This window comes from Saccopteryx bilineata, chromosome 6 (genome assembly GCF_036850765.1).
Source record: "Saccopteryx bilineata isolate mSacBil1 chromosome 6, mSacBil1_pri_phased_curated, whole genome shotgun sequence".
Lineage (NCBI taxonomy): Eukaryota > Metazoa > Chordata > Mammalia > Chiroptera > Emballonuridae > Saccopteryx > Saccopteryx bilineata.
The window spans coordinates 44,125,276-44,151,203 of record NC_089495.1 but is presented as its reverse complement, the minus strand read 5'-3'; positions in this window follow the sequence as shown (position 1 = coordinate 44,151,203).

The window sequence follows — 25,928 nt, the reverse complement described above, 5'->3', positions numbered from 1 at the left end:
ACAATTCAAAAGTAATGCACAGTGTTGTATATACAAAATAACTTTATTTCTGAAATATTTTAAGTGTATTTGGGTCATCTTGAATTAGTGTAAAATTCCCACTCTGTAGTTAAGAAGTAAAGGTGTTACTATTAATTGAGTAACTGTTGACAAAGAAAATATTGCACTAAAGATTTTAAAATTTCTATTTAGAACTCTTTCTACCAACTATAAAATGCATCTTTTTACATAAGAAAAGATATTTTAATAATGAATTTTCTAAGTTTTTCAGAAATAAAATACATAAAACTACCTTCATTCTCAAGAATATATAGCCATGCATTGGGTTACAATTATATGTCTATTTAACATTTATGTGTAATAGTAAAAAAGATCACATTTATGCTGGATTTCAGTGAATACGTATAACCAGAAAAAATACATGGTAATGCTTCTTATACTCTGAATCTTTGGGGGTATTTTTTATGAATATAATTCTTTAAATCTGTAAAAAAAAAATCTGTTACAAAAAATGTTTCAGTAATTTACATACCTTAAAAAGCAATAATGAGAGTACCAATTGGCCACAGGTGAGCAAAAATTAGTGGTGAAATAAATTTTTTGAAAATAATTGCAGGATACCATGAACTATGAATGTGTGAATATTTTTATCTTGAAACTAATTAGAGTCATGATGCAGCTTATGAATCACCTAGAGTAAATTAAGTAGGTAAGCATAAGAACAAGAAATACCTAGCATATGTTTTGTTATAGTTATACTGTTAGTATATTTTATTGTTAGCTTTAATTTATTGTTGTTACTATGTAAACTGAAAATTGGCTGAAAAATGTAACAGCACTGGTAGAAGTAAATGGTCTTGCTTTCAATTATATAGTGAATATATGGAGAATGAAATGATATTTCACTGTTTCAATATATCGAGCAAATGTAGCAAACAGGTTTGGGATTTGGATTAAGAAATTTAGGTGTAAAACAGAAGTGTGGCAAGGATAGGGAAGGATTAGAAGGATTAAGCACTCACCAGGTGTTTTCCAACAGAAACAAAGAAGGACTGCCTTATAAAAAAGACAATTAAAGACACACTTTGAATAAAGCACTAGAACTCACCTGGGAGCCAGGAAATGTGAGCTTGGTGTGGAGAAAAATGACATAGCATGTTTTCCATTAGAGGTGTGCAAACTTTATTATGCACAGGAGCCACCTTGGCTATCTGTGCAATCTGCTCAACAACTGAACCAGCTTCATGGGCTCAACAGGAAAGTTTGGAGGGGAAAACGGGTATGCAACATTCACCTAAATTAATGTAAAGAGGATTCTAAGGTGGACAGGAAAAAAAGGCAGAAGTGAGGGCAACTTCAAGAAGAAATAAGAAGAAATAAAGCTAGGCTGATTTCAGGTTGAAGAGAGAGGAAGAGGATGGAAAATGTAAATGGGCAGGGAAGGAGATGAGGTTAGTAGAAAATTAAAGACTAAAAGGGCAGAGATGTAGCTCTCTGAGAAGAGGTAGCAAAAGTAGGCTAGAGGACACACTTTCGTCTACTTTGCAGATGAGGAAGAAAGGGAGGGGGAAGAATGAAAGTGAATGAATGGGTGGCAAAAACCATATTAAAGAGACTAACAAGGGTGTGAAAAGAAGCTCCTCTCTGAACAGGTGGAATACAGGAGAAAATAAGAAAAAAAGAAACACAGGAAAAAAATATAAGTGTAACTCAAGGCCAAAAAGGTTAAAGGAAAGAATTTCAAAAGAATACTTGAAGAATTAACCACATAAATGTGAGGAAATGATAACAGAGTGCATTGGAGTAGTTACCAGAAAATGTGTTGCATTTAAGACATGAGATTGAACAAGGAGTAGGAGGGGAGAGTAGGAGGAAGAGAAGGAAAAAAAATACAATGACAGTTTGGGTAAACAGGTGTGTTTTGTTTTGCTTTAGGTGTTCTGGACCACAGTTTCCTTACATGTTAAGTGAGCAGATGGAACTTCAGGATGGCTGACATCTCCCTGTCCTCTAGCCTTCTGGGGGTTTGCCCTTCAGTTCTGGCAATGTGGAATACCAAGTATAGAGAAGGTCAAAGACACTCCTTCTGAGACTAGGAAAGGACATATTCAAGCACCCCAGAAGAGTATTTCAGTTTTAAGCATAAGGATGCAGGTAGGAATTAAAGAAATCTCTTTAGTTCTAAGGTTTGAGACTCTGCCCAGGCAAATAAATAAGTGATTATATCTGTACATGAGTTGGATATATCACATAGGATGATTATTAAAAAATTAGGAAGAATCTGCATGGGAAATTTTAGGATATGAGTGAGAAAATTTTACCTGTCTTTTAGAAAAATTCAATAAGTTTATAACCAAGCAAAAAGTAATGATACTGCTAAATACTCTAAAATATGTCTGTTAGTACGTAGCACAGGAAGGTATGTAGGGATACACATGCTAATTGCCTGAAATAGATTTACAGTAAGTTGAAATATATAAAAGAATCAATGAGGTGTATAGAAAAGTGGGAATTATAAATATAAATAGAATAATATTACTCTTTTCTTATCATGATATTGCAAGAGCTAAAACTAATTTCACACAATCCTAGGAATTTGAAAGTCCTACAAAAGATGTAAAAAGCTTCAGTAAGGGTGGATGAAATTTAAATTATAATATCATCAATAAGAGAAAGGTTGCTTTCATTTTAAAATGTTACTAGTTGCATGACTGAAAATATGTTAAATATAATAAAAGCAATAGCAAAACAGATTCTCTGTTTTTGTATTTAGTGACATACATAGATTGTTTTTAAGCAAAGAACAAAAAATTAAAATTGGACTAGCCCCCCCCCAAAAAAAAAAGCCGGAAGGCAACAAATGAGAGAAGACTACAGAGACACAGCCAGCATAATAATATAGTGATAGACTTGCAAGAATAGATGCCCTGTCTAGACACATCTCACAGGACAAGGAATGAAAAGATGGTGATAAGAGACTTAAGAGATTCAGGTAGTGCTGAGATTGAAGATGTGGGTAACAGAGCGTAAGAATCCACAGCATGGGAGGAAGTGAGGTGAACATATACATATCACAGCATAACTCAAAATGCTTAAGGGTAAGCTGGTGAATATAAGGAAGATCTTTGCAATGTACTGGCCTTTCTACAAAATAAATTTAGGAAGACTTACACAAACCACAGAATCTCTTTGCAGTGAATTGTGGGAGAAATGACACCTTAAAACAAGCACCACAGTCTATTGATACAGTGTCAGAAAAGGAGAATGAAATGGAAACAGAAGCTTCAGATAATATAGGTAAGATTAAGAAGAAGCCTTATTGTTGGGCATATAAGTTTGTAAAATGTGTGTTATTTGATTTTGCTCACTTTTATTTTTAAAAATGGCCACTGCCCACATGAATTGCTCTGCCAGGTGAAACAACTAATTACCTTCTTGCTTGGGAAGGGGCTTTTTTATGCTAATATGTGCTGGAGGAGGGGTTTTCTTGCCAAAAAGTTTTAAGGAGAGAAGAAGGAGGAGGAAAAAGGAGGCCATTTTTGCAGAGAAGGCAGCGATGATGGTGAGGTGCTGAAGGAGAAGCCAGTTTGTGCAGAGATGAGAAGAGTGAAGGAGATGGGGAACCAGACGGGACTGAGGGTGGTGGGGGACCTTTGATTCTAAGAAAACCTGGATGGGTCAGTAGCTTTGTGAGCACTGAATGAGTGGGTTTTGGAGCCCTGTGTGTTTGTGTTTACTCGCCTGCTGGGTGCAAGGCTAGAATAAAGGTATGGCTCACCAGTTTCGGCTCCGCTGTCTCTCTTACTTATTGAATTTTTCTGAAAGAAAGGTAACATTTTCTCACTCATATCCTAAAATTTCCCATACGAAGTCTTCCTAATTTTTTAACAGTTTCTTTTTTTTTTTAATTTTTATTTATTTATTTATTTATTTATTTATTTATTTTTTACAGAGACAGAGAGAGTCAGAGAGAGGGATAGACAGGGACAGACAGGGACGGAGAGAGATGAGAAGCATCAATCATTAGTTTTTCATTGCGCGTTGCAACACCTTAGTTGTTCATTGATTGCTTTCTCATATATGCCTTGACCGCGGGCCTTCAGCAGACCAAGTAACCCCTTGCTGGAGCCAGCGACCTTGGGTTCAAGCTAGTGAGCTTTTGCTCAAACCAGATGAGCCTGCGCTCAAGCAGACGACCTCGGGGTCTCGAACCTGGGTCCTATGCATCCCAGTCCGACGCTCTATCCACTGCGCCACCGCCTGGTCAGGCATCTTCCTAATTTTTTAAAAATCATCCTATGTGATATATCCAACTCATGTACAATATAATCACTTACTTATTTGCTTGGGCAGAGTCTCAAACCTTAGAACTAAAGAGATTTAATTCCTACCTGCAAAACTGAAATACTCTTCTGAGGTGCTTGACTATGTCCTCTTCAAATCTAATGTGAACCTGAGAGTGCCTGGCCGTGGTGGCCCTGACCACTGGCCATACACTTATTAACCACGTCGAGTGGTGGTTCTCACATTCTCATGAGCATACTCAGGCCTGTTGAATTGTATTAAAATGCAGATTCTTTGATCCCCTCTATGAAATCATTGGTATTAAAAACTCTACATATTTTAATCAATTATAATTATTGTTGTGGTTGTTGTTGGATATTCAAGTTATCCAATTTTGGCTAATTGTAATCTTTTCATGATAGCCCAGCATCTTTTTTTGACATGACCTCAATGGATTTTTGTTTTGTCTTTCGTTGTTTTGTGGCACAACATTTCTTAGAAACATCATGAATATTTCCTGCCCCAGATTGAAATCACCTATCTTTAAGAAGTCTTGATTCTTTCTGGTAGGAAATTCCCAGAGTACTCATTTTTGCTGAATTGTCATTGATTCTAGGCCTCCTACTGATTCTTAGTTAACACAGCTAGTAACTGTTTAATTTATGGAGAAATAAAAATCCTGAGTGTTAATTCCAACTGAAACAATTTCTTTGATTTTATACTTGAAGTAAATTTAAATAATTATTACTCTTTGTAGATATGTTATTCATCCAACAGGCAGCTAAGTTCTTTCAAGTTTGTTATCAAATTTTATGAACATCATTATTATTTTTTATTTAATTTTTTGTATTGCAATACAGCTCCATGATGTCATAGTCAAATAATAAATCATAGGTCTTCAAAGCAGCCTTGCTTCTATTCCTATGAACTGAACCCTCTATAACTAAAATTCCGTATCTTGGGATTCATAACCAAGTTGGAATTAATTAGTATTCCTTATTTATGTCTAATAACCCTATCATATAAACTGGTTAAATTGTGCTATGCATGACTTCAGTTGTGCCAGGAATATTTCTTTCTGTTTCTTCATCAATGCTAATCCACTTCTCTGGAATACAGTTCTCTCCCTAACAATTCAAATTATATTTTTTTATTCAAGCTCCCAAAACCTTAAAAAAGGAAACAAAAAAATTAATAAAATAGACTAGTAGCACAATTTTAGTCACTTTTTATGACATATATTTTTATAATTGAACGATAAGATAACCTGGACTTGTTATCTTTGAATATATGTATCCTGATTTATTGATGTCACCCCATTAAAAAAATAAAATTATAAAAAAAAAAAAAAATCCATGACTTGGTAATTCAGTAAAAAAAAAAAAAAAAAAAAAATTGTTGTGGTGGTTTATAACAAAGATATTGTTATAACAATAATATAATTATGAATAAAAAGTAGAGAAGAACAACAAAGTGATAGTTTCACATGAGTGTGCTCTGTCTTAGATTGCAAGAACCTAGCTTGAAGATTTAGCCTCATTGCTTATATCCAGGGCAGTTACCAGTGAATGGTTCATATGCAAACCCTCAGCAGTCCATTCTGGAAACACCAGCTTTAAAAAGCAAAGCATCAAGTATCCATCATGTATAACACATTTTATGATGATGCTAGCATGAAATATATAATGTCATGAAAAAATTTTGCAACATTTGAAGACAAACTGTCATGTATTAACACTATTTAGGATCCCAAATATATGTGTATTGGTATCTATATTCAGGTTAATTGTGTATGATTTTTAAATTAGAAAGAAAAAGGCAAGAAAATAAATGAACATCATTACAGTATTGAAGCAGGGAGGCAGAGAGATTCCTGCATGTGCCTGACTGGGATACATCCAGCAAGCCTACTAGAGGGTGATGTTCTGCCCATCAATGGCTTGCAACTGGAGCCATTCTAGCACCTGAGTTGGAGGCCATGAAACCATCCTCAGCGTCGGGGCCAACTTTGCTCCAGTGGAGTCTTGGCTGTGGGAAGGGAAGAGAGAGATAAAGAGAAAGAAGAAGGGGAAGGGTAGAGAAGCATATGGGTGCTTCTCCTGTGTGCCCTGACCCAGAATCAAACCCAGGACATCCAAATGCTGGGCCGACACTCTACCACTGAGCAAACTGGCCGAGGCCATATTATTGTAGTTATTATTGGTGCTTGATTTTTTTTATTATTTGAAAATAAATATTATAAATCCTAGGGAAAAAAACCCTTAAAGAAAAAAAAATGACTTTTGTCTCATTAAAAGAAAAAAAAAGATATCTACCTTTAAATAAAAAAATAATTTTTTACACTTGTATTTTAGTATAACTAAAACAATGTGTTTAAAAGTATATTTTAAAAGATAAATTATTTAAGCCAAAATGTGTAACAAACTTTTTAAAAACTGCTAAATATTAATCTGCTATTTCTTCTTTTCTCAAATAAGATACATTCTCTTGTCATATTCTTGTCCCAGTGTCTATTTTATTTGAAATTGTTTCTTACTGCTTCTTCTGGTTAAATAAACATATGTGCACACATGTGGAAGAAAATTGAAGTATCACAGGATTATGTGACTATAAGAAAGGCTCCTTAGGTGTGTAACACTGGGTTCCCTGGAGAATTTAAAAATAAACACCCACCTGTTAATTACAAATTTAATCAAATTTTGCCAGGGTATACACGATATTTCTAAAGTTTTGGATTCTCTAAAATCTTTTTTTTTTAAATAAGTTCTTGGTATCCTTAGGATTTTAAAATAAACTCTGGCCTTTATTTATATTTAATTTATTAATGTACAAAGAGGTTTTAGTTTGTTGTTTAATGTGTTTTAATAGATGTTTATAGCCAAAATGTATTTCCTACTAGATTACTACAGTCTAAGGGAGGCGTCTTTCTGGTTTAAATTAAGGTGGAGGAATCCTTTGAATTTTTTTTTTTGAACTATAATTTCTAGGATCAAGGAAAAATTTTACTCACCATAAAGAAGAACGTCATTGAAAATCAGATTAATGTGATAGATAACAGTTAAAATAGCATGTAAAAGAAGTTTCATTATTAGTTTGTTTCTCTTTAATATTTTACCTTACATCAGTCTTCATTTTCTATTCTTGAAATAGTACTTCTTATTTTATTGTTTCTGACTAATGTAGCCAAGGCAAGCACTGGGAATAGTGTTGAAATTTATAGTGATAGTAACTCGAAATACCATAATTCATATTGTATGGCAGTTGTTAAAGATGGACATTTTTAAATTAAACATCAGTGTGAACACACTTCACCCAGTCTTTCAAGTGTGTTTGTGTATGGGTGAATGTGTTTATCATACCTGACATTAAGTAAAACTACATTTTCCATAAATCATATTTTTCACTCTCAAAAAAAAATTATAAGATGTAAACAAGGGCAAGGGGACACAAAGGACAATTTTGAATTTTAAATGCAAAAAAAAAGTGGATAGAGATTTTCAGTTTCATAAAGTGACTAATACCTCCCATCATGATAATTATGTACATGCTTAATTCATTCTAATATTTTCTTCTTATAAATATATTCATATCATTCTAACTGCAAATCAATAAATAAAATTCAGAATATGCATTGTGTACTATGGACTTTGGATAAAGCTAGAACTCTGATAAGTCTTTTTTTTAATCTTTTTTTTTCTTTTTTATATTAATTTTTAGAGAGGAGAGAGAGAGAGAGAGAGAGAGAGAGAGAGAGAGAGAGAGAGAGAAGGGGGAGGGAGGAGCAGGAAGCATCAACTCCCATATGTGCCTTGACCAGGCAAGCCCAGGGTTTTGAACCAGGGATCTCAGCATTCCAGGTCAACGCTTTATCCACTGCGCCAACATTATCTACTGTTTTTCTATGAACAAAAGTGTCTATCAAATCATCATTCTTATTAGTACATATGAATGGTATATTGATTCTCACTTGATAAAAATTACAATCTAATCACATAACAGATCTGAGTATAGCCGATGGCGAGTAAATGAGGAGCACATGATGGGACACAACATGTGGATTTGACGCAACATGTGGATTTCAGTGTCTGGGCTTTATGAACACTCACACATGTTCAGGAAAGCCCACTGGATAAAATTTATGTATTGCTAATGATTTTTATTGGCCCCTTGGCCTAAAGTAGTGGCAAACTGCCCAGGAATTTGAAGGAATCCTGTTTTCGGTTAGTAGTCAGAATGCAAAGAGTAATAAAATTCAGACAAGGCATGGTGAAAGCTAAAGTACAGTTATTCAGGTAGAATGAGTCAAGCCAACCTTGTAATTGTGATCTCTTTGCCTCTTTTTCCTGAGGTTATGATATTTTGTTTTATCAGGATATTCTAGTTGGAAAATCACTTTTAACAGTCTTTAAAAGTACTGCTTTATCCATTTGCATGTATTTGTTTATATGGCGTGCCTGCACAGTGTCATAAAATGGCTAACATGATTCACAGCTTTCTTTTTTCCTACTGAACGAATGATCTCTTACATTCTTGATGAAATTTCAGGCAAATCATTTCACTTATATTAAAAGCAGGCATTGGAATAATCCAAAAGTTATATATAATTGTACTTAAGGTCTCTCTCTTTGAAAGTAAGGGCAAATTTCCTGCTGAATTGCATTCAGGCAGCCACAGGAAAGAGATGATACATTCAAAAGCAGCACATCAACTTGCTATTTCTTTCAGACTGCTTAATTGTATTTTTTTTGGTATTTTTCTTAAGTGACAGTGGGGAAGCAGAGAGACAGACTCCCGCATGTGCCGGACTGGGATCCACCTGGCAAGCCCACTAGGGGGCTATGCTCTGCCCCTCTGGGGCCATTGCTTCCTTGCAACCAGAGCCATTCTAGGGCCTGAGGCAGTGATTTTGGTGCCCGGCTCAGCACCCGAGCCACTTGTTCCAGTGGAGTCTTGGCTGCTGGAGAGGAAGAGAGAGAGAGAGAGAAGGGAGAGGGGAAAAGAGTGGAGAAGTGCTGGCGAAGCAGATGGGCACTTCTCCTGTGTGCTGATGGAGAATCAAACCCAAGGTATCCACAGGCTACGTCAATGCTCTTCCCTGAGCCAACTGGCCAGGGCCTGGTCATTTATACTTTTATTACTAATTAATTTTGTTGTGATTATTTCAAATATATATATTTATATATATTATATATAATATTTATAAATATAAAATATTGATGTATTTATAAAATGTATCATATTTGCCTCCTAGTCAAACAATCAATTAATGAAAGTATGAAAGGATGTTTGGGGAATTTGAATTAGAAGGTGGATAAATGAAGATATAAAAGAATTTTTGTTAATATTTTCATAGAGTTAAGATATTATAGTTATGTTAGACAATAGAGTTGTAGTTTAAAAATATATACATAATTAAGTACATGAAAATGAAGTAACATGTATCTGACATATAGATAGAAAATAAGAGGAGAGTTATAATGAGAATGGGCTTATGTGATCAGAGGCAGATTTAATGGTGGGTGCACTGGTTCCACGCCCTGTTCCCCAATTTCTGAAGGTCCCCACAAAATCCAACTTCACACTTTTTTCAAATGATACCAAGTTTGGTTTTGTATGTATAATTTTAACATTAATAGTATATAATATTTTTTATTAATTTAAAAATATGGTTAACCTGTATTTTTATTTTCCCTCTCTTTTACTTTAAGTGGCCCAATATTTTTTTCTGCACCTGGGGCCTCAACCAACCTTAATCTGCCTCTGCTTGTGATTACAAAAGCCAAGGAGTCCCACCATATGCCCTCTGCAAGTTGTACAACCAGAAAAGCCGGTGGTATAATTTAATCTGATGGTGAAATTCCCAGTCTGAGTTGAAAGTCCCAAGAACCAGAACACAAATACCTGAAGGCAGAAGAAGATGGTCAGCCAAGCTCAAGCTGAGTGCACCTTTTTACATCTTCTACCTTATTGTTCTATTCAGCCCCTCAATAGATTGAACGAGCCTACCCACTTTGCTGAGAAGGATCTTCTTTACTCAGTCTGCTATTCAAATGCTAATCTCTTCTGGACACACCATCACAGACACACCCAGAAATAATGTTTCATGAGTTATCTGAACATCCCTAGCTTAATCAAGTGGACACAAAAAAATTAGCTATTAGAGTAGACAAGTACTGGTGGTAGGTAGTGGATACAAAAGTGTTATTATGTATAAGGGTTATTATACTTTGCCCCTCTTTTTTGTATGTTTCAAATTTAAAATTTTCATAGTAATAGTGATATATATATATTAATATTTTTAAGGATAGAGTGTACTATTTCATCTGTAAGTTATGCTATTAGGCAGGTATCCAGAAGAGTAAATCATAATACTTGAAATGCCCTGGAGATTTCTAATCTAATCTGAGCTGGCTTTCATATACACAGCCTAGGCAGTTGATACTGAATAGAAGTAATATACTCCTGACCAGATGGTAGTGCAGTGGATAGAATTTGATAGAGCTTGGACTGGGAAGCAGAGGACCCAGGTTCGAAACCCTGAGGTCTCCAGCTTGAGCACGAGCTCATCTAGTTTGAGCAAGGCTCACCAGCTTGAACCCAAGGTCACTGGCTTGAGATAGCAGTCACTCAGTCTGCCATAGACCCCGGGTCAAGGCACATATGATAAAGCAGTAATGAAAAACTAAGGAGCCGCAATGAAGAATTGATGCTTCTCATCTCTCTCCCTTCGGGTCTGTCTGTCCCTATCTCTGTCTCTCTCTGTCTCTGTCACACACACAAAAAAGAAGCAATATACACTTCTAGTGGGTGAGAGAGAGCTGACAATCTCTATTTCCAGAGAAATGTGAATTGAATCAGGACCTGAACCAGGAAAAGGTACAGGTTGCTACTAGGAGGTAAAAAGAAAGTACTGGATTACAGTAAAATTTGTAAATAAGAACAGAGCTCACCTGGAATAGCTTAGTGGAAATAAACAGAAGCAAATCCTAATTGTGCTTATTCAATAAAATGGCATCATAACTATCCTAAAACTGAACATGCCACAAGGCAGAGCAAATGAAAAAGAGATACCCAAGAGAGGGCCGCTGAACATATGGCCATAAATGCCTTACCTTAGCAGGTGGGAATAAAGTTCACAGGAAAGAAAAGCTAGTATTAAAAAAAAAAATGAAGCATACAAAATAAGGATGATAAAGCAGCAAACATGATAGTCATAAATTCCCAGAATTCTGTTGAATGTGCAGAAAATTTAATAAGCACAGCCATTATTAAAAAAGTGCTGAGCGTAAGCAAGGAGGCAGCTCAGGTGTAGGGAGCCTTGAAGGGGCAGCGGTGGATCAGCCAGGCACAGAGGCAGACACAGAGGCGCGAGCTGAGGACAATGACCTTTTAAAATAGATACAAATGACCTACTTAGGAGGCATTGAAAAAATGCAAGTGTAAAGAGGAACTAATGGGAAAAGCTCAAATAGCAAAAATGAAAACCCTAAAATTATAAACAAAAGTCTATACTGTGGGATGGAAAATATCAGCAGATGTACATATAGGTTCTTATTGGTCGGTGGAACAGCTGGAGGAAAAGAAAGGATGGACAGGAGAAAGGGAAGGAGAAAGGAAGAAGGGAGGAGGGGAAGAGCAGTCCTCAAAAGTAATAGTATCAATTGTCTCTCAATAAAAAAAAGAACCATGCCCATAAAAAAATAAAATGAAGAAATAAACTACAGAGAATACTTGAAGACGTTTTCATCAGAAACAGCACAATAGATTGACACATTTACTAAATATAGAATTAAAATAGGGTGAGCCTTGCCACCGAACTGTTGGCAGAATTAAAAAAAATATATATCCATTTAGAAGGCTTAGTTTTACCATCAGCAAATGGGAAAATGAGCTAATAAAAAGAGATCATATCAAATCACATACACCATGTAAATATTTGGTATTATTTCTTTCACTTATGTGATATGTTTGTTACTGTGAGAATTATTTTAGTTTATTTCTCTAAGGAGAGATGCACATGTCTACTAGGGAGGATATATCGAAGTTCCAGAAACTAGACAGCTTAAAAGAGAAATGTTATCCCTTCACAATTCTGGAGGCCAGAAGCCCAACATTGAGGTGTCAACAAAGTTGGCTCCTCCTGAGAGCTGTGAGCGGGAATCTTTCCCACGCTTCTCTTATAACTTCTGGTGTTCGCAAGCCAACTTCGGTGTTCTTTGGCATGTAGATCTCTGCCTTCATCCTCACGTGCCATTTTCTCTCTATGCAAGTCTGCATCCACATTTTCCATTTTATAAGTAAAGTACTTATAAATAGGGGTCCATCTTATTCCATTATGACTTCATCTTCACTAATTATCTGTATCATGATTCTATTCCCAAAGTAAGGTCACATTTAGAAGAACTGGGATTTAGGGCTTCAACACATGAATTTTGAGGGCCATGATTCAAAGAGATATATATTAAAGTTGCCAGGTTAAATACAGGATATGGGGTAAGCTTACATTTCAGATAAACAGCAATGATATATTCCATAAAATATTTCTATAAGTATATTCTGTGTAATATTTGTATTTTCAGTGGCTAAGTTTGGCAACCCTCATATACATACATCAGTAATTTCAAGATTGTGATTTTGGTATAGGCTGAACCAAACAATTATATAACGATAAGGGAATTCTGTGAGATGAAGTTACTGCTTCACTCTTGCTTGTCAGTGTGAATGCAGCACAAAGCTAGGTAGTTAACACATAATATGTATTTAATATTAATACTTAATTTATTAAATAAATGAATAATTTACATCTTTATGTTTCAAAATTGCAGTAAATATATATTACATTAATTAGAATGTGTACACAAAATTAATACCTCAGCTGTGCATCTGATAACCGATTACATAAACCGTCTCAGTCTAAAGATAATGTTTTATAGTTTCTGAATGTAAATAGTTATATAATATTTACAGGGGTTATTCATACATTGGGTGACATTTGTTTAGTATTAATTTTGATGATTGTAAAGAATCATTGAAACGTATGTACACAGTTCAAATTATTTTGACTTTCATTACCGGTCAATAACTCAGAAGTTACACATCTCTATTTCATGAAGTTCAACATTTGTCAAGCAAATACTTCTGAAAAATATGTAATTGGTAGGAGAAAAAAATTTCTTCATTCATTTATTTATATAGAATTACACCTAGTTGGAATGCAGATGGACACAGATCAATGTCCTATAATATTAAGAAAATATGAACCAGTGGTGCCTTGCTATTATATCTTGAAGTGCTTAATATAGTGTTAAATCCTATTACAAAAGGGAACATTTTCAGATAAAATTAGAAACTGAAAGATGATGCATGATTCACCTGCTGAATTTTCTTAAACTCTGATTTTATTCTTTTTGTACTAACAGCACCTTGACACTTCCCACCACCCAGCATGTCTTATTTGACATTTCATTGTTTCTTAATCTCCATGTATTTTTTAAAGTCTTGTACAGCTAACCAGAATGCAGCCTCCTACATGACAATTGTTAAGTTGATATTCTTTTATCTTTTCAGTATCACTGTCAGATATTAGATATTAAATAAAAAATAGCTAATTGAATATGAACAAGTGCATTAAAATGATAGATATTATATGTATTATATATTTAAAAAATAATAGTTATAATAAATGTTATTTCTATACTGATCAATTATTATTTAATTTTAAAGTAAGTACCTTGAAGGAAAGCATGCTCACCAAATGATCCAGTTGCCTCAAAATTGCCTCATCTAAGTTCCTCATTATTAACAAGATCACAACATATGTAGCCTCTTAGAAAATTAGACTAATAAGTGAATGCTAGAGTTCTCAAGCCTCTGTCATCCTCTGCTCAACTCCTTATTCTAGAAGCAACAGATCACTGTCTCTATTTAAGGCAAGAATGGGCATAGCTTGCTTGGCTGGAGTAACTATAGAAAACTATTTATATAATGGAGATACGAGCAAAGATTAAAGTCTGTAAGTCTCATCCTCTAAGGTGAGTCAACATTGAATGGTGTCACATATTCTCAACTAAGACAAAAATAAGTGCAGAGTACAGATGGGATAATGGAGTGGTTTACCAAAGATGAGTAGGGTAAGAAATAATGTTTAAAAAGTAGTAAATACTCAGATAAGTGGGGTGGTTTGATTTATGTTGTTCTCACCATCAAAGAGTGCAGGCAAAGTGAAATTATTTATAGAGGTTAGACCCAGGTTGAAGACTAACTCAAGGAAGAAATTGGGAGACAAACACAGAGGTTGTTTTATTATTGATTTTTTTTCCTCTTATATGAGTCCTTATATTTAGTATGGTAAAAGAAAATATATACACCTGTCATAATTATAATTATAAGTGCATACATATTTTAGTGTTATGTTGAATTATCTCCTGCATATTACATGGCAAAAAATCTCTCCCCCCCAAATAAAAGAATTATGAGAAAAGATGTTAAATGCTGAGAATTTGTTGGCATTTTAGCCTGTGAACCATCACTCATTATCATTATCATTTTTACCATTATTTTATCACCAAATTAGCCAAATTCTCCTTGGATAATTCCAAATATTCTGTGAAAAAATATTATTTTATATTGTAGCACAAAATCACACCACACAACTTACACTAAAGATCGGTGACTGCAAATGAAAAAGCAATTAAAAATGGCAATTTTTATATTGTAGTATAAAGTTCATCAACTTCCATGGGGTCAGTTTCAAAGGAAACAGCAATCATCAACCATTACCAACAACACATTAGACTTAGAGAATGACATAAAAAATGCAGTGATAGTTATTAAAACCACAAAGGCAATATATATATATAACTTTAGTCTTGGACAGAAAGGTTCCACTTAGGAGGAGTGATGCACTCTTGTGTGTTAGATGCTGACAAACAACAAATAGGAAAGAGGAGAAAAGCTAAATCAGAAAATCTGATTGCGGTGTCATTTCACATTCTTGCTTTTGTATCAGCATCATTAGGTACTTTACATAGCCCAACGTGGGAAAAACCTTACTGCGGCTGTGAGGCAAGCACGCCTTCACAGACCTGTTCATTACTGCCCTTGCAGCATCAGCAAGAGCTTTATGAAAAATTACTATCATATTTCTCCATATCCTTTATTAAGCATTTATGACCAATTTCAAAATCATATAATGTTTCATTTACCTTTTTACTGCAAAGCATATGAATATTACTTTCTATATGAGAACAATGAGGTACAGGGTTACAGCTTTTTAGGTTTTAATTTTGCAGTAGCAGAAGGACCAGAACAGTCCTATTTTTTTAAGCCAAGCGACTAAAATGCTGTTTATAATTTGCCAAGCTCTATTATTATCTCTCTTTATATTTACATGTTTTAGATACACCGTCTAATAATGCATGTAGAAGTGATTATATTAATAACAGATTCTTATTTAGAAATGACCTCTTAATCTATAACAATGGCCAGCTTTGAAATTTCTCTTGCATCATAGTCGCAGGGTGCAGATTTTCTGCTAGACTTCCATCCAATGTGTCAGTCCTCACATTGTACGCAAAAAGGCATTAAGATGGTGTCAACATCATGTTGAGTAGAAGGGGGAGAGAAGAATTTAGATTATTCTGTAATTATTACTAAGAGAATATTCCACAAGGAATTTAAGCTAGTTCATAGTATATAGGTATATACAAAAGATGTAATTGCATTTTCACAAGACGTTAAGATTTGCCCTGGTGGACTCTGCCAAGATTGTGGAATCTGGATGTAAACCAAGAACCTGGCATATCCCTATAGGGTAATAATCACCTTATAAAATAAGATTTATGTATTGACTTAATCATGCCATATCATGCCTTTTCAAATTCATGGGCAAAGTTCAATTCAACTAAATTTCTTTGTGATGAGTATACCTCTAGGTTGAATGAAATAATTTACTAATTTCCCAACCATGAATGAATCCAAAATCAGTTAAACGTACATTAACCTTGTGTTTTTAATAGTTAAGAAGGAGACAACAATAAAGTATTTCGAGGTTTAATCAATATTCTTCTTCAACTGTTATTTAGAGAAGAAAGAATGAATAAAGGCACAGTTTAATCAATAATGTAAGATATTTTTTATATATGAAAAAATGACTAACCAATTTTATTGTTACTAATGTTGCAACATATAGGAGAGGTTAAAATATAAGGCAAAATATTAGAATATTATGACATTACCATATTTTGAAGTACTGAATAACAGGCATGATTTTGACCTCCAGATTAGTGATCAAACCAGAAAACGATTAATGAGGATGAACAGCACTAATATTCCCTTGCAAGAAAAATAATCTATATATGCATAAATTGTATTACTAAAAAGAAATCACAAAACCAAAGGGTCTTATTGCTTTTTTTTTTTTTTGTAGTTTTATTAGTGTTTTTTTTTTTCTGCCCTACACTTTGCAGAATATTTCCTGTGGCCTTCATTTCCACTTCTTGACAAGTCCGATGTGATTGGCTGCATTGGTGATACTCATTTAGAATTAGGATTAAAAATTGCATCCTTTTTTGTATTTTTCTGAAGCTAGAAAGGGGGAGAGACAATCAGACAGACTCCCGCATGCGCCGGGCCGGGATCCACCCGGCACGCCCACCAGGGGGCGACGCTCTGCCCACCAGGGGGCGACGCTCTGCCCACCAGGGGGCGATGCTCTGCCCCTCTGGGGCGTCGCTCTGTCGCGACCAAAGCCACTCTAGCACCTGGGGCAGAGGCCAAGGAGCCATCCCCAGCACCCGGGCCATCTTTGCTCCAACAGAGCCTCGGCTGCGGGAGGGGAAGAGAGAGACAGAGAGGAAGGAGAGGGGGAGGGGTGGAGAAGCAGATCGGCGCTTCCTCTGTGTGCCCTGGCCGGGAATCGAACCCGGGACCCCTGCACGCCAGGCTGATGCTCTACCACTGAGCCAACCAGCCAGGGCCAAAAATTACATCCTTTTTTGAACACTATTCAGTCTCTCTGCTTTCGCTCTATAGAGATGACTACTGTCAATATAATTTTCTTAAAGTTTTTTCCTTACATAGTTCATTCCCCCTTGATGTTATTTTAATCAATCCTGCTTTATTTTCAAATAATGACTGGAAAAATTTAATGTGGCATCAGGATTTAGAGTTGATTATATAGCAGAACTACTTTTTCACTCAGGTAACATTCCTACAAAGCATGGCTCCATAGCTGAACTTTAAATATCAGCTGGCAGGAGATGCACATGCCTTCTCAGGGGAGTGTTATCATTCACACCAGGGAGAAGGCAGGCACCCCTGGGCTCTTTCAGATACTCTGTGGTGAGAGAGAAGATGAATTCTGAAATGTTGAAACATCTGTTTTTCTTTTCTTCAACCTCCTGTCCGTTCTCTGGCTTCTCCTTCTCCTCTTCCTGCTTTTCCTTCTGCTCTTCCTCCTTGGCTTCTTTTCCTCCTTACTCCTCCTTCTCTTCCTCCTCTTTCTCTTCTTCGTTCTTCTTCTTTTTCTTTGTTTCTTGTTTCTCCCTCTTCTTCTAAGTCATAAAAGCTGGATTGAATGCGTGTTCCCCCATTATTTAACAAAATACATGAATGAGGGGGTGGAAGCATTACTTTTGTCTACAATAATAAAACAAAAATAAGATTGAAGTTTCAGGGAGAGGTCATGGTGAGAGAAGGCAGGACATTGGGATTTAAGGTAACTGAAAAGAAATAAAGTGTTCACCTAGAGATAAAATCTCCCATCAGCATAGAACTTCAAAAAATTCTCATACAATGCTAATGTAGCATTTGTTGCATTTAAGATAAAGGTTTGTGTTCTATCTGTGAAATGCTATAGTATGACTTAAATGGGAAGAGCAAGTAGAATAGCCAGACAGTGACCGTGGAAGCAGAGGATTCAATGCAGAGTCACCACAGAGTAAGGAAGCACTCTGCTGTATCTTGAACTCTTTTATCCCTCTGAATCCTAGGAAAAGAAGAATGGCATGGATCAATTATAGCATGTGGAAGAGATTAGAACTAATTTCATTTGAATTTCAAAGAATAGAATATTACAGTGGACGTTAAAATTATATGTAAGGGAGGTCACTAATTAGATATTAGGTTTATAAGAAAAATATAATGCAAAGTTTACTATACTGAATTATAAAACTTTTATGCAGAATTATTATCAGTAAATTTGTCATTTAGCTCAATATTTTTGTTAACTACTTTGCCATAATATAGTAATGGATAACAATTTGAAAAGTAATGTTGTACTGTTGCTTCTAAAGACTACTGGTACAAAAATAGAGTGCTGTCTGACCTGTGGTGGCACAGTGAAAAAGGAGCCAATCTGGAATGCTGAGGTTGCCAGTTCAAGACCCTAGCTTGTCCGGTGAAGGCACATATGAGAAACAACTGCAAGTTGATGCTTCTCTCTTCTCGCTCCCCCTGCCTTTTCCTCTCTCTCTCTCTCTCTCTCCTCTTTCTAAAATCAATAAATAACATCCAAGATATATATATATATATATATATATATATATATATATATATATATACTGCTTTTTTTCATTAGTAGACAATTCCCTCATATAAATACATTGTTTTCTTCCTCACATTTTGTGTTAATAGTATGGTAGTACATTTGAGATATTGCTGTTGTTTTTATATTTTTATGTCAATAGTTCAGTGTTTATGTTATGTGTGAATTGTATGTTGCTTTTTCACCTCATGAAAAATAAACAATATCATGATGTATCTTGACTGTAGAGAAACCTTCTTTACCTATTTTTATTACTTTTTCTTTGTTTCTGTCTCTTTTTTCTACACTGTTTCACCATCTCTTTTTCTTTCTCTCTATTTCTCTATTTTATTTTATATATAAAATGTCCACTATATACCCTAAGGATTAAAAATAAGACCTGATTTTTTTAACTTTACAATTACCCCATGTCTCTATCCTATTCTAAAATATACATCACTCTTCTTAAGAATTGAATACACTTCTCCTGTACTCACTGACTTATAATATGCAAAGTTTGAAATACTCTAAAGGAGTGGACAAGTCAGGTACAGAAATGACAAAAGTAACTTAGCCATACTATCTCAACCTTGTAGATGAACAAATTAACAGAGGGATTAAGTAAACTTGCCTTGAGTCACATAGTTAATAAGTAGTAAAATTTATGTTTGACACCAAACTTACTACAAGAATATGCTTTTGATTACACTAGCACCTTCAATTATCATTTCGGATAATTTAATCCTGTATTTCAGAGAATGTAGGTTAATTTCCTAAGGTCACACAGCTCTTAAAATAATGGCACATGTTCAGAAATTATCAAGAAATTTTCTGTTTGTCACTGATTAACCATTTCATCAATCAGAAACTGCTAACAATATTCACAGACAAAAGGTGATATACGTACGCATATGTGTATGTGTGTTCACAATAACTTGACAGCTCACTCACTATCCCCATGCTTGAAAGACCGATCTCAGACCAAAGGGTAGAAAACTGAACTCAACACATTTTTTAAATTTCATTATCAGCATGAAACTATAAACTAAACTTAAATATTATATAATCCTATATCATTGCTAAACACTATATGTTATATATTATACATTATATATGGTTTACATATTGTTTTAGAAACGCAAAGATGTGTATTTAGGAGTCAAAAATAAGTTTATACTTTATGTCATATCTAATATTAATGGAAACTAAGTTTAAGGAGAATAATATTTCACATCTGAAGGAATGAATATCTTAACAGAGTTCATTTCTTTTTGTTTTGTTTTGTTTTGTTTTTTTGTATTTTTCTGAAGCTAGAAACGGGGAGAGACAGACAGACTCCTGCATGCGCCTGACCAAGATCCACCCGGCACGCCCACCAGGGTCGACGCTCTGCCCACCAGGGGGCGATGCTTTGCCCCTCCGGGGCGTCGCTCTGTTGTGACCAGACCAGAGCCACTCTAGCGCCTGGGGCAGAGGCCAAGGAGCCATCCCCAGTGCCCGGGCCATCTTTGCTCCAATGGAGCCTTGGCTGCGGGAGGGGAAGAGAGAGACAGAGAGGAAGGAGAGGAGGAGGGGTGGAGAAGCAGATGGGCGTTTCTCTTATGTGCCCTGGCCGGGAATCGAACCCAGGACTTCTGCACACCAGGCTGACGCTCTACCACTAAGCCAACCGGCCAGGGCTAGAGTTCATTTCTTCTTTTGAGAAATTGTCATTGAGAAGCTTGAAATTATTTTATTTATTTCTTCTTTAGACTTTCTTGACCTCAGAGTCCTCAGCATGGTAAGTGATCTGAAGGTTAAAGCTGGTACATCTCTGGCTTAGAATCAGAAACTATGGCCCTCAAGCCAAACCCAAACCCACTCATTTTTGTATATAAAGTTTTACTGGAACACAGCCAAGTTGATTCTTTTATGCATTGTCCATGACTGGTTTTTTGCTACAAAGCAGAGTTGAGTAGCTGTGACAGAGACCACATGGCCCACAAAGCCATAAATATTTACTATCTGGCCCTTTACAGAATACGTTTGCCAAACCCCAGTTAGACTTTCACAACTCAAAAAATAGGCTCCTGTATTCCTTCTAAAGTCAAATGCCAGGTCCAGTCATGTGAAATGGTATAAAACACAGAGTACTAGTCTATGAGTAGATTATATAGCTCAACTCTAAATTGGCCAAAGACAATTTGTTAAATTTTATTTTGGCATAATGTATAACATTGTATTAACAGAGTGCTTAAAAACACATTTAAAATAAAATGACAGTACACTTATTTTATTTCTTTAGTTCTTTAACCTTAAAACAATAATACAGAGGTGAGCAAAAGTAGGTTACAGTTGTTTGTGTGGAAAAATACATTCAGGATATGATTATTACAATAGCTTTATTAACTCAAAAGAATGTCACTCACAACTGTAAACATACTTTTGCCCACACCTGTATAGTCAATTCTGCTTAAGGTTTCTAAAGATACTCTTCCCCTCTATCTCATGTGCCAATCTTTAAAAACTCAGCTTTATGGTATACACAATGATAAAATCCTTAAATTTGGGGGCCAGCTTAACGGATCATTACAGTTCAAATTCAAACTTGAATCTTTATGGCAAAGAGTTTTTGCTGGAAGAAGTTCTCAAAATTGTGACTATTATTACCAGAATTTGATTACATGAAATATTACATCTTTTTCTAACACACTGTGTGCATATTTTTGACATGGTAAATGCCATTCTTATTTCTTTTTTCATGAGTGAGATAAAATCTAACCTCAGGCTCCTTTCTCACATCTTTCCTTCTCCACATTATCCGATGAGAATGTAAATGCTGAAGACAGTAGAACTGCATCTGCAAGCCAGAGTCTTGGCTGCAGCCGAAGTGAGTTCAGGACCGGCTCAGCCCAGCTGTGCACCTTTAGTAAAAAAAAAAAAAAGACCATTTGTACCTCAAAGTGAGCACAGTTGAAGCTAAACAATGTCACCATTCTCACAGGATTTAGAAAAGGTGTGCAACCTGCTGCTGAATGATTTATAATGATTTATATGAGGACTGGAAGAGATATCAAAGTGTAATTTTTTTTTCTCTTTTAATGAGAGAGAGAGAGAGCAAGAGACAGGGACAGACAGGAACAGACAGACAGGAAGGGAGAGAGATGAGAACCATCAAATCGTAGTGGTAGCACCTTAGTTGTTCATTGACTGCTTTTTCATATGTGCCTTGACCAGGGGCTTCAATCAAGACATTCACCCCTTGCTCAAGCCAGCAACCCTGGGCTCAAGCTAGTGACCTTGGACTTCAAGTCAGCGACCTTTGGGCTCAAGCCAGTGACCATGAGGTCATGTCTTTGATCCCACACTCAAGCTAAGGACCACACATTCAAGCTGATGAGCACGCTTTCAAGTCGGATTTGTTTGTGCTGAAGCCAGCAACCTTGTGTTTCGAACCTGCATTCTTAGCATCCCAGGTCAATGCTCCATTCACTGTGACACCACCTGGTCAAGCAGCTGAAGTACAAGATTTTGATTTGAGGACATTGGCAGAAACTGAAGGAGGGGAGTGACTGTGAGATTATATCATGTGCATTTCCATCTGACTCTTCTCTCTTAGAGCTTTCGATACATTTACACAGAACTAATTCCAATTCTTCATGACAGGCTTCTTTTGCTCTCTTTCTTTTGCACAAGCTGGTCCTTTGGCCTGAAATACCTTTTCTGAACATCATTCAAGTGTATAATATGTTGAGGAGCTTTAATTTGATCAACGGAAGTCTCAACATATAGCATGAGCAGGAAACTGAACAGGTGCTGCTAACAGTACTTGATGACAACCTTAAGATGTAATATGGCCCCCAAAAGGGACTCATGGTCATATGTCACAATCCCATTCTCAGTGGTGGGATTCAGCCTGTTCGCACCAGTTCAGCAGAACTGATCCCTAATTTTTTTCTGAGTTCAGAGAACTAGTTGTTAAAATGGCACTCATAGTCAGGGTTCTCTCTAAGGTAGGTGCCTGGACTAGTGCCCAATATGATATCACAAATTTACATTCTTTACTCTTTTTTAATGCTCATCTGCACAATAACGTATTCTAAGTGCCCGTAGTAATGGTCATTTCAGCTATAGGTGAAAACAATTTGATAAAACTAGACTTGTAATTATTTATTCATTCCATAAATCTCATTATACTTTTGCTGAAATACTATATTTTAATTCCCTCATGTTTGTTACTTTAGTAAACAAGCATATAACGTAAAGAGAAAAAGTACTAAACAACCAGGGGGTGACAAGCTGTCATTGGAAATAACAGATTTATTTTTTTGTCAGATATTATTTAATATTTTTATTAATATTTTAAAACTCATAACAATCTAGTTTTGTATACCTCCTTTACTGTTCTTATTTAAGTATTAAATGAATGAAGTAATAAACTATCTTTCAGTATATCTTTTTTATACTATTTAAAACTGTCATTAGGGCAGAGAACTGTTTGTTAAATTATTTGAATCACAGCACTGCCCATTCTGGATAGTTTTCCATCTCAGTAAAAGACCCCTTAATTGCTCTAAATTCCCCAGGTGAACATTTGAGTCAGCTTTGACTTTTCTTTCCTTTTCTTTTCTTTCAAATCCACAGCCAGTACATAAAAAAATTCTGTTCAGTCTATTTTCAAAATATATCCAGAGTCCAACCAACTCTTGAAACTTTGACAGTGATCACTGTCATCAACCTGGAAAGAACTCTGTAGCTGGGTTCCAGCTTATATTTTAGTGTCTTATTATGATCTCTACTGATCTCTACTCATCATCCAGGTGTGCATTTTAAAACTTGGATCATGCTTTCAACCTTCCTTGAACCCTCTAATATATTACTTTCTCACTCAGAGCAAAACCAAAAGCTCTTCAAAAGCATGGGCAAATAACTCCTGCTCTTCTTTCTGTGCATAGCTGGTTAATTTATTCCCAACTCGTCTCCTGATCTCTCACAGTGGTACAGGAGTGGTGGGAATGCTCTCTCTACCAACCACTAACCCAGCTGGGCAACTCCTATGAGGGCTGGTGCGTTAGCTATTCTCTGTAACAAGAACGCTTCTTCCCCTACCCACAAACGTACACAAAACTCAGCTCCACATCTTCTCCAAAGCTTTGCTGAAATGCTGCTATATTAATAAAATTTCCATCAAGAAACAAAAACAACAGATATACATGTGAATGTTTTTTTCCTAATATCTCACACTTAAAATCATTAATCATACTATTTAATAAATATTCCATATTCAATTTCCATCAAAGCTGGACTTTGCTTTATAGCATTTCTAACACCGGTATTTAATTGAACTTTATTCATTACACATGGTTTGTATGTTTCCTTACTCTTTTAATCTAGACCAGTGTCCACACTTACTTTTTCATTGTATTACTCTGAAGCATCGAACCACTTAGTTGTTTTACAGAATAAATCATATTGTAAATTTTCTGAAATCTTAGTGTCATAAAATTTATTTCTCTACTTGCTATATTTTCTGTAAACTGAGAGTTAAGTTTAGACTTTTTGAAAGCATACTTAAGGCTTTTTAATCCTTCATATGACATCACCTTAGCTGTTCACAAAATCTCATAGCGTTTCCTGATTGGTAACATCATGTTTGAGTAGAATTCTTCTGAGATCTATTTTAATCCCCAGTTTATAGGCCAGGTTGCCTTTAGAAAACATGCATTATGTACTTTGTGTTTAGTCCTCTGTTGCTACATTTTTAAATATATACCCATATGACAATAGACATATTAAACAGCTTTCCAAAAAATAAAAACAAAGCTTCAAAAATCTTTAAAACATAGTTTTGGTCTCAAAAAAGACAGTATGAGACACAAAACACTGAGATGAAAATAAAATCTTCCACAGACTCAACAATAAGAACAGAATAATTAAAATGTAGCATGCTATAAATATTGAATACTTATGCTTCTGTTTGATATTATCTGTAAAATTTCTAAGAAGAATCTAATTGTATTTGTCTTATTAATAATTAGAAAATTAATGAAAGATTATAGAGCAAAACATGGTGTTTTCAAAAACAATGAAATATTTTACACATTTAATACATCTTAGAACTATATATACACACATGCATATTTTCTCATGTTTTGAATATATGTAAGTATCCACAGATAAGAATGTTTCTGGATAGTTGAAGTATCTTGTTTTTATTCTGACAAAGAAAACTTTGAGAGTTAAAGTTTTATATGAAATAATGGTAGTTTATATTTTATTTCTATATGTTGTGTAAAAAATTTATTTGTACTCTATTATTTGGACCCTAAGTTTTTTGTTTGTTTGTTTTTTTGTTTTTTAGCAAGAAGGAGACAGAGAGACAGATAGGGACAGACAGGAAGAGAGAGAGATGAGAAGTATCAACTCGTAGTTGCAGCTCTTTAGCTCTTCATCGATTATTTTCTCATACGTGTCTTGACTGGGGCGCTACAGCTGAGCCAGTGACCTCTTGCTTCGCCAGCAACCTTGGGCTTCAATCCAGAGACCTTTGGACTCAAGCCAGTGACCATGGGATCATTTCCTTGATCTCACATTCAAGCTGGCGACCCAATGCTCAAACTGGTGAGCCCATGTTCCAGCTGGTGAGCCTGTGCTCAAGCTGGATAAGCCAGCACTCAAGCCAATAACTTCAGGGTTTTGAACCTGTGTCCTCTGCATCCCAAGCCAATGCTCTATCTGCTGTGTCACCACCTGGTCAGGTCTCAAGTCTTGTTCTTGTTTTTAGAGACCATTTTGCAAACACAGAGGCTTGGCTGTTAAAACAGTATAGAAACAGTTCTTCTGTTTTCCGAGGTACAGAGTTGCCAGATGAAGTCAGCATGTGTACTATTCCTCTGATGCTACAAACTCTACTCCAACCAAGTGAACATCCTTCCTGGGTTCTCTGTGCTTTTTGAAATTGGTGGTTCTGTCTTACATCTCTATTTCTGAGTACCTCACACAACTTCAGTAATTCAATGTGTCCAAATATAACAATTACACATCTTCCATATTTTCCTTAATATATTCCTCTGTCCTTGAAGTAAACAAAACTATCACTTTTAAATTTATTAGGAGAAAAAAAATGTTTAATTACTAGCAG